This window comes from Alligator mississippiensis, chromosome 6, assembly GCF_030867095.1.
Source record: "Alligator mississippiensis isolate rAllMis1 chromosome 6, rAllMis1, whole genome shotgun sequence".
Classification (NCBI taxonomy): domain Eukaryota; kingdom Metazoa; phylum Chordata; order Crocodylia; family Alligatoridae; genus Alligator; species Alligator mississippiensis.
The window spans coordinates 48,365,251-48,382,170 of NC_081829.1; positions in this window are offsets into that span (position 1 = coordinate 48,365,251).

Below are 16,920 nucleotides of genomic sequence, written 5' to 3' on the forward strand. Positions count from 1 at the left end.
TACAGTGAAACAAGAGTGAAGTAGAATGAAACAGCTCCATACCTAAGGAGCTTTTGGGGAGCAGTGCTCTAGAGCAGAGGTGTGTGACTTCTTTTGTGTGACTTCCTTGGCCAGTACTTGCCACCCGCCGCCCCCGACAGAGCTGGAGGTGTCTGCAGGAGCTCCCCCACTTACCATCGCTGCGCTCCTGCCACTCCCACCACTGCCATGCCCCCCCAGCCACTGGGGGCATGAGTCTTTCTTATACAGAACCCACATAAAGTGAGGGAAATCTGTATTTCATTATATGTCTTCTCTGGGAGGATCTCTCTAGGTAAATTGTCCCATATAGTTTAGTTGGTTTAGCAGTAGGGACTGTATGTTTCCTCCCTTGTTCAGAACTTAGGGCCTACAGAGAAATGCTACAGATAACTAAGGACCAGAGTATACACTTCAGTTGTAGACTGTGGTAATTCTCCTTCCTCCCTGTCCTAGAGCACTCCTAAGTTAGGGAAAGAGCCCTAGCGGTGAGTAAGAAGCCCAGCTGTTGATCACCAGGGCAACCAGAGTATTTAGTGCCCATACCTGCCAGCGGTCAGCTGACTGAGAAGGGCAGGGCCTGGCCCATATAAACCCCAGGGCTGAGGCCAGGTGGGCAGTTTCCTGCCAGTGGCCAAGGGGGAAGGAGTGCTCTTGGGGAAGAGAGGGGAAGCCTGACTGGAGGAGCAGCTTCTGACACAGCTGAGGGATGGAGTATTCCCCGGTAGGCTGAAATGTTATTATAGCCGGGCGGCTTCCATTTAAGTTATAGCCGAGGGGCTTGCATTTTGTTTGCTGTTTGTTACTGGTGGTTTGGGTGAGGCTATTAGGGGTTGGAGGAGGCCTCATAGGGGACCCACAGCAGTGTGGGGACCCTAGCGCCAGTGAGGGTGCAGCATTCGGGGTGCACTGACCCCAGCCCCAGAGAAGGGGGCAGCCTTGGAGAAGCCCCAGAGAGAGGGCATTGGCGAGAAGCCCCAGTGCAGGTACGGTGAGTTCTAGAGAGGGGGCAGCATGTTGAGAAGCCCCAGAGAAGAGGGGCAGCATTGTGGAGAAGCCCCAGGAGAGGGGGCAGTGACAAGTGCCATAGAGGGCACAGAGCCAGACAGGGCAGAGCAGGGCCCAGAGACAAGGGGGCCACATTATAACAAGGCTGTAACCAAACAATGTCAATTCCATCTGCAAGGCTTAGGGCATGGTAAAGGGGTGGTTGGAGCCACGCATAGCCCATAAGGCTAGGGTGCCCTGAAACAACTGTGGTACCATCTATCTTGGAGCAGGACCTACCAGGGGTCTGGGAAGGCACGGGGTCAGAAGGTACAGCTAACCGTGACCAAGAGGGCATGAAAGGCAGCCTCCCAAGTATATATTTTGTCATCAAAGATGTGGCGGGTGAGGATCGAGGGTGCCCATTGGGCCAACTTGGCACGGTAAGGGGGCCTTGGGGAGATCATGGCCATCCTCCAGGACCCCGCCCCGTGACACTCCCTTTCTATGTAACTTCAGGCTAGCAGGAAATAAAGATCTATTTCAGTGGTCTACCTTAGAGAAGGGTCCCTGTTCTGGAAGGATGACAGTCTCAGCATTTTCACCCCACTCACACAAAAAAAACCCAGTAAAAATTCAATTTGGGTCAATTCAAAATGTTTTATTTGGCATTTAGAGTATTTAGCCATCTTGCTTAACCATTTTTTAGATTTTAATTTATGTCAGATTTTAAACAAAAATGTCATTTCAGACTGAAAATATTGACATTTGAAATTTTCCCACCCATTTTTCAGACAAAACTGCTTGCTGAATTTGACCCAAATTTACCAGCATTTTTGGTTCAAATGAAATTCTGTTTGTCACAACAAGCTTACTATCAGTCAAAAACATTTCAGGCATCTCTATTCTATATGTATTTCTTCCTTATTGAACCTAAATACTATCTGAAGTTGTACATGCTGTGACCTTGTATTTTGTGTGGCCATTCATCCCTACATTCCTCGAGGAGGAATGCCAGACCCAGGAAAAGCCCTTTCTGGGGATCTAAAGGAAAGAAAAATAGTGTCAAAGGAGCAGATGAGAAAGCTTTCCAGGGTGGAGAGTGTATAGGAATCCCCCTCTCTCTACCTCCCACTTGGGACAAATGAAGTGACCCCTGTATTTGCTAGGCTTCTTCATGGTACTGGCTGGTCAGTCAGGTGACCTAAGCTGGAGACATTCCTGAGGGAGGGGGAACTTGCTCCTGCCAATGTGAGAAGCTACAGGTAACTGGGGCCGGGGGGGACAGGACTCCACCTCTCTATTGTGTTACCAGTGACCTCATAGCATGGGGGTAGCAGCTCAAGCCTATGTCACTCTCACCAGGTGACCACTGATGCTTTTTGAATCAGTTGGTTGGCCTCAAACAACACCTGCCCTAATAGGACCTGGAAAGGTGATGTCAAAAGGTCTATATAAACTAAGACTGCCCAAGGGGAGTGGAGCAGCCATGGTGAGGGTCACATGGCAACTGGTAGAGAGATGGGGAGGCACCTTGAAACTCACGAATACACAATGAACTGCCTGCCTTCAAAGGAAAGTTAATTCAGCCTCTGGATGATACTTGTGAGTAACTTACCTGAACCTTATCTAAAAATATAGTTTGCTGTAAAGAAGATGCATGTTCAAAGGCTACCTATCCACACTGTTTGCTCTAAGGTTATTCTGTGATACCTCTCTATCCTGTACCCTTCCCCAAGTCTCCTCTCTGTAACCAATAAAGTTCTCCACTATACCAAACATGGTGGACTCAGTAGGAGAGGGTTTGGGCATGCCTTTCCATTCCCTTGACTTGGGTGACCAAGGGAGACTACTTTTTGTCCTTCAGGCTAAAGGAAGCACCCCAAGTTCTTGCAGTGAGTCAAGCACCTTCAAGGACTACAAGGCCTGTGTACCCCAGGGGGTACAGGGTCTGGAAACAGTTCAGACCCCTGGCTGGTGGCAGCAGTGACCCCAGGCTTGCGGGTGTGCTCCAGGAAGGGGGTTGGCCAGATGTAAGGCACCCCCCAGGGAGGCACTCAGAACTTGGTAGGTGGTCAGGCGCAGTGAGGTGGGCGGCTCAGTGCAGGAGTGCCCCCTGCTCATCCACCACAGAGCATACAGATTTTGGGAATACATTCTTTTCCACATGAAGTCTTTTCCTGAAGTCTGCGCAGTCTCTATGAGGGGAGCTTACTCTAGGTTAGTGATTGGGGAACGTATGCAGCTTAGGAGGTAGTAGGTGTGTGTTGGGACCATAAGTATCCATGTTGTTTAGACCAGGAGAGGAGGCTGACAAGTAGAAAAAGTTCAGCTTGTGTTTCTATAAAGGTAGCAAGAAGCTCCTCTCATGGTGAAACTCCTGGTGGGGAGACACTTTTCTACTTGACTCTTTCCCCCCTGTACACAGCTAGCACAGGGCTTTCTGGCTGGGCTGCACCTGTCATAGCAAAGACTTCTGAAGGGGGACAATTTTGGTGTGCCCTCTTTAAGTCAGTGTGAAATGGCCATATCTCCAGCCCACATGGAAAACCACATGCAAAGGAAACACTTCAGTTTTATTTTTTCAAAGTAGTAGAAGATCACTCTACTTTCTGTTGTTGGAAAATAATACTTTAGATTAATGGTATTGTTATAGTAAGAAAAATTATCTCTTGCATCATGCTCCCTGGCTGCAATCTCGAAGGTGAAAGAATCTATTCTGAAAGTCAATACAGCTTTTGCTTGGGACGCTCCACCATTGGTATGATATCTTTGTCAAGCAGTTGCAAGAGAAGTGAGGAGAAAAACGCATACCACTGTACATAGCCTTCATTGATCTGATTACGGCCTTTGATACAGTCAACAAACAGGGCCTTTTTACTGTTCTGAAGAAACTGGGTTGTTCCCCCAAACTGTTGAACATCATTCAAGGTACAAAGGTAACTGTAGTGTTTGATCCTTTGTTTTCATATATCTTTGACATTAACAACAGGGTGAAATAGAGGTGTGTCTTAGCCCCCATGCTTTTAACATCTACCTTTCATTCCTGCTTCTTCATGCATTCAAGGACAGCAATGATGGCATTTATCTTCCAACCCGTCTAGATAGAGGTTTGTTTGGCATCACAAGGTTTAGAGCAAAAACCAAGATGGAACTGGAATTCTGAGAGATTTTCCAGTTTGCAGATGATGTAACCTTGGTTCTCCATGTTACCGTGTGGGGGCGGTAAAGTTACAGGGCTGAAGGGTACAGCTCATTAGGAGTTGGAATGTAGGAGTGCGAAGGGTAAGTACTAAGGAGATTTCTGAGGTGGGTGTTATTAACCATTAAGCGTCCTTTATTACGCACAATGTATTAACTAATTTACCACTCCTTAGATTGCTGGTAACAAACAAACCTGCAGGCATATGCACTGCAACAAAAAGTAGCAGCACAAATTTGTGGTGCTACTGTTTTTCCTACTGTAAGCTCACACCTCTGCATGCAGCGACGTGCCCAGTGAATCTTTCCTACAAAATCTCTTGGGCAGATTTTCTGAATCATGCAAAAGCTTCGGGATGGCAATTAGTCTCAATAAAACTGTGATTATGTATCAAGGGGTGAAAGAACCAGTAACTGACATTACTCTGTAGCAGGTCAGGACCTTCAGGCTGAACTGACTAACAGAATTAGAAAAGCAGCTAAGAATTTCGGGCTATTACAGAAATGTGTATAGAATAACAGCAAACTATCAGATAAGGTGAAGATACGAGTCTGCAAGACTTGCGTGTTGTCATCCCTGCTTTATGGTTCAGAAATGTGGACTACATATTTTAGGTGCATCAAGAGACTGAACAGCTTCCACATGAAATGTCTGCGTAAGATCCAGAAAATAAAGCAGGAATACAGAATACCAAACACAGAGGTACTGAAGTGTGCAGGGCTGACGCACAGAGAAATCATTATCAAGAAGAAAAAGTTGCGATGGATAAGCCATATCAGAAAAATGCGAGAAGACTGTATCTCCAAGAATATTTTGTATAGTGAGGTTTGAGATGGCTCTAGAAAATGAGGTTTCCCTCTATGGTGCTACCACGACGCGTGCAAAAATGATATGAAGTCATTCAACATCAACATAGAAAGCTGGGAGGAGCATGCAGCATCCTGACCAATCTGAAGGGAATATCTGGCACTGGGTGCAGCTGAACACAAAATAGCTTTGATTCAGAAGATGGAAGCAAAGTGAGAAAGTCACCAATTAGGTCAGCCCTGGTTGCCAGTACCAGGTCGAGCAGCACTTTACCTCTCGTTGGTCCATAGACGTCTTGTGTCAGATAGAGCTCATCCATGCATGAGAGGAAGCTTTGCAACCATTCGGATTTGGCCGAGCATTCTTCCCACAAGATGTCTAGGTAGTTGAAGTCTCCCATGACAACCATGGACTGGGAGCATGCGGCCTCAGTCAATTCCCTGGTGAACTCCTGGTCAAGCTCTTGATTTTGGGTAGGAGGTCTGTAATAGATTTCCACTATTGTGTCCCCTGTGCCACATTCCCCACGAATTTTAACCCAGAGGGTCTCCAGTTGCCCACCCTGGGCACCAATGTTGGCTTGCAGGGACACATAGCTTTCCTTAACATAGAGAGATACACCTCCACCCCTTGTCCCCACTTGATCCTTCCTGTACAGGGTATAGCCATCTATACTTGTAGTCCAGTCATGGGTGGAGTCCCACCAGGTCTCCATTATCCCTATGACATCATAGTTATTTCTGTTTAGCAGGAGGACAAGTTTCTCCTGTTTATTCCCCAAGCTCCTGGCATCTTTGTATAGGCACGCAAGTGTTCCCTTGGGGGCCCTTGCCTTGCCTACAGTTCATTCCAGGGCTGGGGCAAGGGTGGGCTCCCTTAATTGCCTTGGCCTGCTGGCTTTGCAAGGGTTGCTCAGTGGGCCAGCAGTGGTGGTAGTCCCCCCATGCCCTGGTGGACTTAGTTTAAAGCCCAGTGGAGCAGGTCAGCCAATCTGGCTGAGAAGAGCCTCCTCCCCAGTGGAGAGAGGTGGAGGCCACCCCTTCCCAGACAATGACTAATCCCTTCTGGGCTGTATATTACTCTTTTCTGGAATGCTGACAGAAATTAGATATTTCTCTCTTATAGGAATTTCCTTGCTAGCATATACAGTAACTGATTAATAGCTGGATGTCTGCAGGCTCTTCAACAATGCGCAGAAGGTAGGCCTGCAAAACAGATTTCCAAAAATATGCATGCTTCTTTAGTGATTTTCATTTAATAGATAGAATATGGATCCCAGGCCAACCTAATTAAGTTACAGGATTCCAACATGGCCAGATATCATCTTGAAATATGTTCAGCATTGAAGTGGTGGGAGAAATTTTAGCAATATCTATTCTATTAATACTAGTCCAGAGATTTCCTATGATGTCTTTAAAATATTTGGGTACAGTGACCTGGGATTTCAAAACCTGAGACTAGCACTTAAGCTAAAGGATAACTCACATTAACAAGGGGGAAAGTAGCTTATGAACTTTGGCTACCAAGACTGGATGGATATCTACTTTGTAGTACTGCGAGTTAAACAATCATATAAATGGAGTAATTTCATGTAAAAGCCAGTGTAGCAAAGTGGATGAAAAATAGTTGTCATAGTTGAGACCTGGGTACTGCTCTTGCAGGACTACTGTATCCAACTATTCAGTTACCTGGACAAAACATGGTTAGTCACTAGGGCTGTGAGAAGCTTTGGTTGCTGATTTGGCAACTGAATCTCCAAACCCGAATTGAATCAGGAGACCAATACAAAGGTCAAAATCAATTTGAAGCCCTCCAAATTGATTTGGAAAAGATTTGGAGAGCTTTGGAGATTTGGGTAGTCCCTGCTTGCTGCTACAGGGAGCTGGACCTGGACTCCGTGCTGGTAAGTAGGGGGCAGGGGGGCTAGAGGAGGTGGGAGGGGACTGGGGGGAGAGCCCCGCCAAGCTCCATCCCCTGCCTGCTTCCCCAGTCCCCCTGAGTGCTCCCCAACTGCTCTCCCAGCCCGCACCTCATGGCTGCCCTGCCCAGCCTCAGCATCCCAGCACTTAAAAAAAAAAAATGCTCTGCACTTACCAGCTGCTACAGTGGCCTCAGGGCTTCTGGGTGCTCATGGCAGAGTCCTCCATGCAGCGTGGGGCAGTGGGGATTGCCCCCCACCTGGCAGGAGCTGGTGAGTACAAAGCTTTTATTTACCTATTTTTTTTTAAAGCTTTGACGCTGGTGCTGGGTGGGGCAGCCATGGGGCTGGGAGTGTGGGCAGAGGATGGAGGCTTGTGGCAGAGCCCCCCATGCAGCGTGGTGTAGTGGGGGGGCAGTGGGGGCCACCCCCCCACCTGGCAGCAGCTGGTGAGTGGGATCTTTTTGTTTGCTTGTCTTTTTTTAAAGAGCCGGGATGCTGGGGCTGGGAGAGCAGGCAGGGGCTGGATGCTTGTGACAGAGCCCCCATGCAGTGCGGGGCAGTGGGGAATGCCCCCCCCCCCCGGCTTGGCAGGCGGTGAGTCCCGGGCTTTTTTTTTTTTTCTTTTTTCAAAGAGCCAGGAGGCTGGGGCCCTGTGAGGCAGCCATTGATGGGGCTGGGAGAGTGGGCGGGGGATGGGGCCTGTTTGATTCAGAGACTCGGCCAATTCAGCAGTGGCTAAATCTCAAAATCAGAACTGGCTGAATTGGTTTGGGACAGTGATTTGAATCGCTGAATCAAAGCACTGTCCCCCAAATTGGCTGGATCCGAATTCAAAGTGAATATTATCTGCTTCGCACAGGCCTGTTAGTCACCTTCCCTAAGGTAGGGGTTTGAAGCCTTGGTTAATACAGACTGGGCACATCTACAAAAGGTGCCATGATGCACAGTAGCCTATTCTACTGCGTATTAGTGGGTCACGACAAAAACTATGCTAATGCGTGGTAGAATTAGCTTACTGTGAATTAAGCCTCAAAAAACCATTTGCCTTTGCTTTTTCTAGTACCTCATATTAGAGGTACTAACCTTAATGCACAGCAGCAAAGGTGCATTAATGAATGTGTAGAGGTGCCCATTGTAACTTACTATTGGTTTGTAGTTTCATGCACTCTCCTCTAGAGTCTGGTTTGGGAAAAATCTCTCCCCCATGCATATTTTACTGTCATGAATGATAGACTTTGATGGTATCTAAATATTAGGAAAGGTGCAACACATTTGCTACACCTATTACTTTGCCCAACTACTATAAGTCTAGTCTGCTTAGCAACCTATATTCTAGTAGGACAGACTTAAGGCAGAGATATGAATCTAAGCACTTAGTGAACCAAGGCAATCAACTGGTTTTAGAAGGATTACTTCACATCTCAACTCCTTGCAGTTCCTTGGACAAGAATCCTCATCAACAGGATTTAACCATTCATAGAGTTTAAGATCAGAAGGGACTTTCAGATAATCTAGATCAGGGGTCAGTAACTCCTGGCATGCATGCCAGAGCATGGCACATGAGGCCATTTTGCTCAGTATGCCACAGCCAGCCCAGGCTCTGGATAGCTGCTGCTTGCCGTGGAGTCTGGGCTGCTCGCAGCAGGCAGCTGAGAGGCCTCAAGCCCTGCTGAAAGCAGCCTGGGCTCTGTGGCAAGCAGCAGCTGCCCAGAGCCTGGGCTGGCTGTGGCAGGCAGCCAGGAGGCTGCAAACAGCTGCACCAGAGTCTGGAACCCTGGCCAGGCTCTGTGGCAGTGGCAGGTGCACAGCAGGGAAAGGGCCAGGGTTGTGCTGCCCCAGCCATGCCTCTGCTGTCTGTCCAGAGGCATGCATGCAGCTGTCACCACAGGAGCTGGTGCCAGGGCTCTGGACCCCAGTGCAGCTGTTTGAAGCCTACCTGCTGCAGCTGCCTAGAGCCCAGGCCAGCTGTGGCATGCAGCTGGGAGGCTACAAGCAACTGCACCAGGCTCTGGAGCTCTGGGTGGGCTCTGTGGTGGCAGTGGCTGTAGACGTACCTCTGTGTGGATGGTGGGGGAGGGATGGGGTTGTGCTGCCCCAGGGTCCTTCCCAATTTTGTGCCTTGAGGCATGCATGCAGGGGTTTATCAGGGGTGCTCATCAGAATCTGGTGTCTGTTCACCAGAGCACCCCAAGGGATGACAAAATCGAACGGTCACAAATTCCGCCGCGACCGATTCAGGCAGGTCATAAGAAAGAACTTCTCCAGTGTCTGAACCCCCAAGGTTTGGAATAGACTGCTGCCGGAGGTGGTTCAAGCACCCACTTTGAATGCCTTCAAGATACATTTGGATGCTTATCTTGCTGGGATCCTATGATCCCTGCTGACTTCCTGCCCCTGTGGCAGGGGGCTGGACTCGATGATCCTCCAGGGTCCCTTCTACCCAAATGTCTATGAAATCTATGAAAATGCAGCCATCACTGCCACGAAGCCCAGCCAGGGTTCTAGACCCTTGTGCAGCTGTGGCAGGCAGCTGGGAGGCTGCAAACAACTGACCTGGGCTCTGGTCAGCTGCAGCAGGCAGGCTGCAATAGCTGCACTGGAGTCAGGTGCCCTGGCACTGGCTCCATGGCAGGAGTGGGTGCACATGCACCTCTGAGTGGATGGTGGGGTAAGGGCTGGAGCAGCACAATCCCAGCCCCTCCCCTGCCATCCCCCCAGAGGCAGCTCTGCACCCACTGCCTGAAATGAGGATTGAGTCCCTCAGGGCTCTCCTGCCATCTGCTTCTGGCACACTAAGTCAAGGAGAGGGTCAAAGTTGGGTGATATTGGCTCTCTGGCCAAAAACATTGCTGACCACTGATCTAGATTGACCTCCTGGTTACTTTTATGTTTAGCTGAGTTACATATTTGACTAAAGTGCATCTTCCAGAAAGGCATCTGCCTTTGCTTTGAAGATACCAAGAAATGGAGAATCTATCACTTCATAGAATCATAGAAAATTAGGGTAGGAAGGAACATCAGGAAGTCATCTAGTCCAACCCCCTGCTCAAAGTAGGAACATGCCCACCTAGATCATTCAAGCCAAGGCTTTGTTGAGCTGGGTCATAAAAACCTCCAAGGATGGAGATTCCACCACCTCTCTAGGTAACTTGTTCCAGTGCTTCACCACCATCCTAGTGAGAGAGTTTTTCCTAATATCCAACCTAAACTTCCCTTGCTGCAACTTGAGACCATTGCTCCTTTTTCAGTCATCTGCCACCACTGAGAACAGTCTATCTATATCCTCTTCGGAACCACCCTTCAGACATTTCGTAGACATTAGGGCTGGAAGGGACCTCGGAAGATCTTTGAGTCCAGCCCCTGTCCCAGGGGCAGGAAGTCAGCAGGGGTCATAGGATCTCAGCAAGATAGACATCCAAGTGTCTCTTGAAGGCATTTGAAGTAGGTGCTTGAACCACCTCCAGCGGCAGTCTATTCCAGACTTTAGGGGCTCGGACAGTAAAGAAGTTCTTCCTTATTGTGGGAGTGTGCTTGCTATCCATCCCCTCCTTCCTCAGTACTCCCCTGCCACAATTAAGGAGATGAAGAAAATGAAGTGATGTTAATCCCTGAGGTGAGATAAGGTAAGCCAGACCACACACTGTGATGCTTTATCAGCGTTGGTTTATTTTAACAATAGAAACAAAGTGTATAACCACGCTAATTGCCTCAATAGCCAGAGGTGGTGAACTCACCACTTGAGTTAATTGCAGCTTCCCAGCTGCTCTGGTGCTGGCTATGAAGACTCTCCACAGCTCTGGCATGCCAGCTGTCTCTTAGGGATTGGACCCTGAGGTCAGGCTCTCAGAGATTTGGGCATCCGGTCACTGGTCCCTTCATCCCAGTGGGGATCCTATTGTTCCTCCCCGAGTGTAGCCATGCGCCGTTGCATCAGCCGCCTCTTGCCTGTCCAGGGAAAAGGAGCTACCGGGGCTCATGGTTCCCTCCTCCCTGAGGTCCTTCTGGCTGATTCTCTCATCACACATCCAGAGGTAAGTTTTTCCTCCACGTTTTTCCACATCTCACCAGGTAAGGGGATGTCTTTGTGGTGTCTTTGTCTGCAGTATCCTCTGATCCTCAAGTAAGTCTGCTGACAACTGTTGCATTTCTTCTTCTCTTCTAGTGCCCCAAGGGCAATGTCTAATGCTGTGTCCCACCTTTTATGTCTGGCAGAGGTCGTTAAGTCTTCACATGTTCCTGGTGTGTGTACCTTAACCCTCTTATCTACCTGTAATCTAGTTTGACCCTGAGTTTCACCCTTAGTAACAGGGGCTTGGCTAATGGCTCCTGTTACATTTATGTCCAGCCTGAAATGGTCATGGAGGAGTTTGTGACCATTCGATCTTGTCATCCCTTGGGGTGCTCTGGTGAACAGATGTTCCCCCAGATTCTGGTGAGCACCCCTGATAAACTTATAGGCAGCCACCAGATCACCCCTGAGCCTGTGCTTTTCCAGGCTGAAGAGTCCCACAGCTATCAGCTTCTAATCATAAGGTCTGTTTTCCTGTGTGTGGCTCTCCTTTGGACTCTCTCAAGCTTCTCCACATCCTTTTTTGAATTGTGGAGCCCAAAAATGGACACAGTACTCCAGCTGCAGCCTCATCAAGGCAGAGTACAAAGGGAGAATGACATCCTGGGATTTGCTTGAGAAGCATCTATGGATACAAGCCAGTGTTTTGCTTGCTTTACTAGCTGCAGCATCACATTGATGGCTCATCTTCATTTTCTGGTCAATCATGACCCCCAAGTCTCTTTCATCCATAGTGCTAGCCAGCGTAGCACTGCCAAGCCTATAAGCATGCTGCGGGTTTTTTTTCGCAAGATGGAGAACATTGCATTTTTCAATGTTAAACACCATCAGGCTCTCATCTGCCCATTTCCTGAGCCTGTCAAGGTCAGCTTGGATCACCCTCCTGTCCTCAGGTGTGGACGCTTTACCCCAAAGTTTGGTGTCATCGGTGGACTTCGCTAGTCCACTACTGATACCAATGTCCACATCGTTAATGAAGATGTTGAATAGTATAGGCCTAAGGCAGCCAGTCCCCAATGGTCTCAGCGCACCACAACAACTGACTTCCATCAACCACCACCCTCTGGGTCCGACCAGAGAGCCAATTCCCCAGCCAGCAGATCATGGTGAAGCTGAGGCCGCAGTTGGCCAGTTTTGCTAAGAGGTGATCATGGGATACCAGATCGAAGACTTTTTTGAAGTCAAGATATATGACATCAATCTCTTCCCCCTCGTCCAGGTGATAGGTCACCTGGTCATAAAAGGAAATGAGATTGGTCAAGCAAGACCTACTCACAACAAAACTGTGCTGGCTATCCCTTAGGATGTTGCCAACAGCCAGTCTTTTAAGAATGGCCTTTCTGATAATCTTTTCTAAGACCTTCCCTGGGATAGAGGTCAGGCTGATGGGCCTGTAGTTTTCTGGATCCACTTTCCTCCCTTTCTTGAAGGCAGGCACCACCTTGGCCTTCTTCCAGTCTTCGGCCACTTCACCAGAGCACCAGGAGTTCTCAAAGATTCATGCTAGGAGTTGAGCTATGATGCTTGCCAGCTCCTTGAGTAACCTGGGGTGTAAACTGTCAGGGCCGACTGACTTGAAGGCATCCAGCCTCTCAAGGTGTTCTTTCACAAAGTCAGCATTGATTGAGGGTAAGGAATCTCCCTCACCCAGGCCTTCCTGTACTGTAATAAGCAGTGGTGTCCCTTGGGACTGGTGAAGAACCGATGCAAAGTACCCATTTAGCAAGTTGCCTTTTTCCTGGGCATCGGTTGTCATTTGTCCCATCTGGTTTAGCAGGGGTCCAATGTTGCCCTTGCTTTTCCTCTGGCTCCCCACATACCTGTATATATGGTTGTCATAGGTGACTTCAATTACCCGGACATCTTGTGGGAGGATCGCTCAAAATCTGAGCGGTTGCAAAGCTTCCTCTCATGCGTGGATGACCTCTACCTGACTCAAGAAGTCTATGGGCCAATGAGAGGCAAAGCGCTGCTTGACCTGGTACTGGCTACTGGGGATGACCTAGTCGGCGACCTAGTGATCAATGGGAAGCTGGGTGACAGCGACCACGAGCTGATCACCTTCACCATCCGCCAAAAAACTGGCAAGTCAGTCAGCAACACGAAAGTCCTTGACTTCAGGAAAGCCGACTTTGACAAGCTCAGGAGGCTTGTCAGTGAGGCCCTAAGGGACCATGACCATAGGGAGAGGGGAGTTCAAGAAGAGTGGTTGCTCCTCAAGGGAGCGATCCTCAATGCACAAACTAAGTCTACTCCATCTCGGAGGACAGGCAGCAAGAGGGCACAGCAGCCCCCCTGGCTCTCCAGGGACCTAGCAGACCTCCTGAGGCTAAAAAGACAGGCCTACAAAGGATGGGAGTCACCTCCAAGGAGGATTATTCTGCACTGGTCTGGTCCTGTAGGGAGCATACCAGGAAAGCCAAGGCTGCAACTGAACTCCAACTAGCTTTGAGCATCAAGGACAATAAAAAGTCCTTTTTCAGATATGTGGGGAGCCTAAGGAAAAGCAAGGGCAACATTGGACCCCTGCTGAACCAGATGGGGCAACTGACAACCGATGCCCAGGAAAAAGCCAACCTATTAAATAGGTACTTTGCCTCGGTCTTTCATCAGTCCCATGGGATGCCCATGCCCACTACGGGACAAGGAAGTCCGGGTGAGGGTGATCCCCTGCCCTCCATTAATGCTGACTTCGTGAAGGAACATCTTGAGAAGCTGGATACCTTCAAGTCAGCCGGCCCTGACAGTCTTCACCCCAGGGTACTCAAGGAGCTGGTGAGCATCATAGCCCAGCCTCTAGCATGGATCTTTGAAAACTCTTGGCGCTCTGGTGTAGTGCCCGAAGACTGGAAGAAGGCCAATGTGGTGCCTATCTTCAAGAAAGGGAGGAAAGTGGATCCGGCTAACTATAGGCCCATCAGCCTGACTTCTATCCCGGGGAAGATCTTAGACACATTTATTAAAGAGGCCATCCTTAATGGACTGGCCGACATCGACATCTTAAGGGATAGCCAGCACGGGTTTGTTGCGGGGAGGTCTTGCTTGACCAATCTCATTTCCTTCTACGACCAGGTGACCTATCACCTGGACAAGGGAGAAGAGATTGATGTCATATATCTTGACTTCAAAAAAGCCTTCGATCTGGTTTCCCATGATCACCTCTTGGAGAAACTGGCCATTTGTCGCCTTGGGTCCTCCACGATCCACTGGCTGCAAAATTGGCTCCATGGTCGGACCCAGAGGGTAGTAATTGATGGAAGTCACTCATCATGGTGTCCTCTCACCAGTGGGGTCCCCCAAGGCTCTGTCCTTGGACCCATACTGTTCAACATCTTCATTAATGATGCGGACACTGGAGTCAGAAGCAGACTGGCCAAGTTCGCCGACGACACCAAACTTTGGGGTACAGCATCCACACCAGAAGACAGGCGGGTGATCCAGGCTGACCTGGATAGGCTCAGCAAGTGGGCGGACGAGAATCTGATGGTGTTCAATGCCGATAAATGCAAGGTTCTCCACCTTGGGAAGAAAAACCCGCAGCATCCTTATAGGCTCGGCAGTGCTATGTTGGCTAGCACTATGGAAGAAAGAGACTTGGGGGTCATCATTGACCACAAGATGAACATGAGCCTGCAGTGCGATGCTGCGGCTAGTAAAGCGACTAAAACGCTGGCTTGTATCCATAGATGCTTCTCAAGCAAATCCCGGGACGTCATTCTCCCCTTGTACTCGGCCTTGGTGAGGCCGCAGCTGGAGTACTGCATCTAGTTTTGGGCTCCACAATTCAAAAAGGATGTGGAGAAGCTTGAGAGGGTCCAGAGAAGAGCCACGCGCATGATCAGAGGTCAGGGAAGCAGACCCTACGATGACAGGCTGAGAGCCCTGGGGCTCTTTAGCCTGGAAAAGCGCAGGCTCAGGGGTGATCTGATGGCCACCTATAAGTTTATCAGGGTTGACCACCAGTATCTGGGGGAACGTTTGTTCACCAGAGCGCCCCAAGGGATGACAACTAGGTCAAACAGTCATAAGCTACTGCAAGACCGTTTCAGGATGGACATAAGGAAGGATTTCTTTACTATCCGAGCCCCCAAGGTGTGGAACAGCCTGCCACCGGAGGTGGTTCAAGCACCTACATTGAACACCTTCAAGAGCAAACTGGATGCTTATCTTGCTGGGATCCTATGACCCCAGCTGACTTCCTGCCCTTTGGGCAGGGGGCTGGACTCGATGATCTTCCAAGGTCCCTTCCAGCCCTACTGTCTATGAAATCTATGAAATATCTAAAAAAGGACTTTTTATTGTTCTTGAGTAGCTAGTTGGAGTTCAGTTGCAGCCTTGGTTTTCCTGGTTCACTCCCTGCAGGTCCAGACCAGTGCAGAGTATTCCTCCTTGGAGGTGGATCCAGTCCTCCATCATTTGTAGGTCTTTCTTTTTAGACGCAGGAGGTCTGCTAGTTCCCTGCAAAGCCGAGTGGCTGCTGTGCCCTTTTGCTGCCTTTTCTCCAAGATGGGATAGACTTTGCTTGTGCATCCAGGATCGCTCCCTTGAGGAGTAGCCATTCATCCTGAACTCCCCTTCCCTTTGGGTCATGGTCCCTTAGGGTCTCAATGATGAGCCTCCTGAGCTTGTCAAAGTCAGCTTTCCTGAAGTCAAGGACTTCTGTATTGCTGACTGACTTGCCAGCTTTATGGCAGATGGTGAAGGTGATCAGCTCATGGTCACTATCACCCAGCTTCCCTTCAATCGTTAGGTTGCTGATTAGGTCATCCCCTATTGCCAGTACCAGGTCCAGCAGCACTTTACCTCTCGTCAGCCCGTAATCTTCTTGAGTTAGATAGAGCTCATCCACGCAAGAAAGAAAGCTTTGCAACCATTCGGATTTGGCTGAGCACTCTTCCCATGAGATGTCTTCCCATGAGGCAGTTAAAGACTGCTATCAAATCCCACCTCAGTCTTCTCTTCTGCAGACTAAATAAGCCCAGTTCCCTCAGCCTCTCCTCAGAAGACATGTGCCCCAACCCCTTGCCATTTCCGTTGCCCTCCGCTGGACTCACTCCAATGTGTCCACATCTTTTCTATAGTGGGGGGGGGGGGGCCTGAAACTGGACACAGTACTCCAGATGTGCCTTCACCAGTGCTGAATAGAGGGGAACAATTACTTGTGTCAACCTGTTGGCAACACTCCTACTAATGCAACCCCATATGCCATTGGCCTTCTTGGTAACAAGAGCACACTAACCCATATTCAGCTTATTGTCCACTGTAACCCCCCAGTTCTTTTCTGCAGAGCTTCTGCTTAGTCAGTTGGTCCCAAGCCTGTAGAAGTGCATGGGATTCTTCCATCTTAAGTTCAGATCTTTCCACTTGTCCTTGTTGAATCTCATGAGATTTCTTTTGGCCCAACCCTCTAATTTGTTTAGGTCACTCTGAATCCTAGGCATACCCTGCAGCGTATCTATGATCCCCTCCAGTTTGGTTTCATCTGCAAACTTGCGTAGGATGTAATCCATCCCACCTTCCAGATCATTAATGAAGATATTGAACAAAACTGGCCCTAGGACTGACCCCTCAGGCATTCCACTTGATACCAGCTGCCAACTAGACATTGAGCCATTGATGACTACCCGTTGAGCTCGATGAGCCAGCCAGCTTTGTAGCCACCTTACAGTCCATTCATTTAACCCATATTTCCTAAGCTTGCTTGCAAAAATGCTGTGGGAGACTGTATCAAAAACCTTGCTAAAGTCAAGGTATATCATGTGTACTGCTTTCCCCACATCTACAGAGCCAGTCATCTCATCATAGAAGGCAATCAGGTTGGTCATGCATGACTTGCCCTTGGTGAATCCATGCTGACTGTTCCTAATTGGTTTCTTCTCATCCAAGTGCTTAGAAATGGATTCCTTGAGGATTCCT